The sequence below is a fragment of the Sphaerodactylus townsendi genome, linkage group LG12 (assembly GCF_021028975.2).
Source record: "Sphaerodactylus townsendi isolate TG3544 linkage group LG12, MPM_Stown_v2.3, whole genome shotgun sequence".
NCBI lineage: Eukaryota > Metazoa > Chordata > Lepidosauria > Squamata > Sphaerodactylidae > Sphaerodactylus > Sphaerodactylus townsendi.
In genome coordinates, this window is record NC_059436.1 from 5,271,744 (window position 1) to 5,275,126 (window position 3,383).

Here is a 3,383-nt window from a genome sequence, read left to right on the forward strand (position 1 = left end):
ACTTGGAAAGGGACAAGCGCAGGCTGAATGTTGAGAGCTGTAATTTGTATGCTGATTTGAAATAATTCAGCTAAATCCTTTGCTGCAGAAGTCTCAGTGTTTGTGCTTCTTCAGGAAGGGGGTGGATGGTACAGTTGATAGAGTGATTCATTTGGCAGACATGCATAAGGTCCGTAGCTCTAATCCTTGGGATCACCAGTCAAAAGGTCTTAGGGTTGTTGATGATGCAAAAGTCCTCAACTTGAGACCCTGGAGTACACAATATTGACTTTGATGGGCCAAGAAGAAGGAGGAGGAGGAGGAGGAGGAGGAGGAGGAGTTTGGATTTATACCCTACTTTCTCAACTGTAAGGAAATTCATAAGTGGCTTACATATAAATTCCTTTCCTTTACTCTCTAACCAACACCTTGGAGGAAAATGGGGCTAAGAGAACTCCCAAGAACTGTGACTAGCCCATGATCACCCAGCAGGAATGTAGGAGGCGGGAAACACATCTGGTCTACTCAAATAAGCCTCTGCCACTCAGGTGGAGGGGTGAGGAATCAAACCCCAGCTATCCAGGGACAGAATCCAAACTGCTCTTAAATCCACTGCAGCAATTCACCTTACACCAAGGGTCTGATTCTTAGAAGCAACTTCATGGTCTCTTTAGTCAGGACCATAATCAACCCTTCCCCAATGTTCCATCAATTTATAAGGGCAAAAAAAGCCATGGACACTGAGACTAAAATTTGTATTATCCTTAAAAGACCTTGAAGTTGCTAACACCAACTTGATCACCCTTTGCTAATCCAGCCCACTCTGGCATGTCTACAGCTACTGGAGCTAAAGAGATATTCTTTTGTTTGTTTTTTGTTTTAATTGAATCAGGACTGTCCTTGAAAACAAGCTCCCATTCCTTCAAAAAAGGAAACCATCATCTCACAAGTCTAAATTCAGTTTTAGCATTTAAAAAAAAATCTTGATAAGACAGCCAGAGCTCTGGGGGAGATCGTGGTCTGGTCCCCTGCTATAAAGTGAGCTCTAAGGTATGACTCTCAAGATCTATCTTGAAGAATGCATGGATTGGAGGCCCCTGAACCTAATCTGATTCTGTAGCATGCTTCACAGGACTGATGTGTGTGTATCTCCCATCCCTCTGGGTTGTTCAGATAAGTTCTAAGCCCTGCGTGGAATTCAAGGGACTACCCCCCTGATGGATATGACCAAAGCAGCAGTGGAGAAATGGGCTCTGGTTTCATCCATTTTTTTTGTTTTCATTTGTTCATTATGAGACTTTCATTCCACTCTTTTTCGCAACTGATGCTCTCCATGTCCTGTCTCTTTGTACCTTTTATATACTCCACTAGATCAGGAACTGCTGTGCAATGTTAAAAATTGCATAAACATTTGAAATTTGCAAAAGTGCCAAAATTCCAAGCACCCAAAAGCAACAGGTTAGGAGCAAAGCTAATCAGCATAAAAGAAGAATCAAAATCAAAACAGGCATTTTTTGCTGAAATAATAGTGGCATTGTAAAATCTAGCTCCCTCCTAAGAAACTGGTTCCTCCATTTTAACTGAACCATGCAGGGACTAGGTCTTTGAAGATCTAAGCTCGAACTCCTATCCACAGAAGCCTCTGGAGTGACCTTGGGCAAGACATCCTAACCTACCTTTTAGGGTTGCTGTGAGATCTAACACAGAGAGGAGAGAAGAACAGAATAAGTCATTTCGGGTCTGCTCCTTGGGGAAAGGGCAGGATATGGAGAAAATAAATAAATGGAATAGGCTAACCTGATTCCCCCCAAGCATGTGTGGAAAGGTCCTCTGAAGATGATGCTAATGTGTATATAGGCTTATATAGGAGTGAGGGAATTCCATGAATTTTAAATGCAAATGAATATCATGCAGAAAATGAGGGCCATGAACATTCAGATTTTTTGCAAGCAACTTTGAATGAGAACAATTGGTTTGGGGTCGTTTCCTTTGCAAATGTCCCTGCTTTCAAAGTACATCTTATTACAGCACCTTCCTGTAGAACTAAAACATCTCCAGCCACCCAAGTGGATGCTATTGGGAAAGGAACTTTGGAAAAAAGAACTCAAGCAGCTTCTCTCTAGTGTCCATTATACAATCTATAGTTTCTGAATTACAGTGAGCGGAGGGGGGGAAGATAGTCCAAATATTTAAAGCATTGTTCTAGTTTTGAAACATAAATTGTACCAATTGGAAGCTTTGTTTGTAAGCGAGGCCTCGGTGTCGGGCTGCTATTTACCCAAACAGGCTTCTTTTAGTAAGACAAACTTGGAATAAAATACTCATTTCATCCAGTGGGAGCTTTAACCACTTAGGAAAGAAAAAAAGTCAAGTTTCGGGTTTCTCCCTCTCAGGCCAAACCAGATAGTTTGCTGCCAGGACTCCAGATAGGAGGAACTTGTTTTTTCTCTGTAGAACTGGGAGCAAGATCAGCAACAATGAGACCCATTAGGAGAGGTGCCCAATCCCACTCCACCTGGTTTTTTTCTCCCCCCTGCATCCCTCTCCTCCCATCTGATCTTCTCCCCACCCCCACCCCACCACCCTCCACCCCTACTCTCATGTATCACTGCTATCAGTGTCCTGTCTTATGTTTGTCAGCATCTTAAGAGGGAAAAGAATCTACAGGAGTGGTTTGCAAAGGAAGAGAGGGTCCCTGGCAGGTGGGCTGGGAAATTGGAGATTTCCAGGATGGAGCTTGGAGAGGAAAGAGACCCCAGCAGGGTACAATGCTGCAGAGCTTCTCAATCCAAAACCAGCTACCATTTTCTCCAGGGGAACCCATCCTCTGTAGTCTGAAAATGAGCTGTAATTCCTAAGGGATCCCTAGGTCCTGGAGCTGGCATCCCTCCTTGCAGGATAGGTCCCTTTGTCAAAACCAACCCTACAGGGATATAACTATAAGCCATTTAGCCAGGGCAATTCAGGTTGTTCCCTCTGTGTTATTAGTTTATCCACAAGCAGTTCCCTGTAAAGTGACAAGTGACAGTAATCCAGCCATTAGGTGCTGCGCTAGCTATTGTTTCAGGGAGAGCAATAGTCAGGCACACTCCAAGGAGACTGTCAAAGGAAGCTCCTCCATTTCTGGATTCCTCCTGACCTTCCTAAAGGCCACAATAATAGTGGTATAGGAAATTTCCCCACCTTACAGCTGTTCTAGAAAAAATACTCCTGAACTGGGAGTGGGGAATGTTATGGGACGTTTATATCAGATAATAGGTTCATTATATCGGATAAAATAGGGATTTTCTAAATAATTTTTTTAAATCCCCATTGTATCCATTGTAATATCACTATATTAAGCATTATAGCTGTGAGGAAGGGAAGGAAGGAAGGAAGGTAAGGAAGGAAGGAAGGAAGGAAGG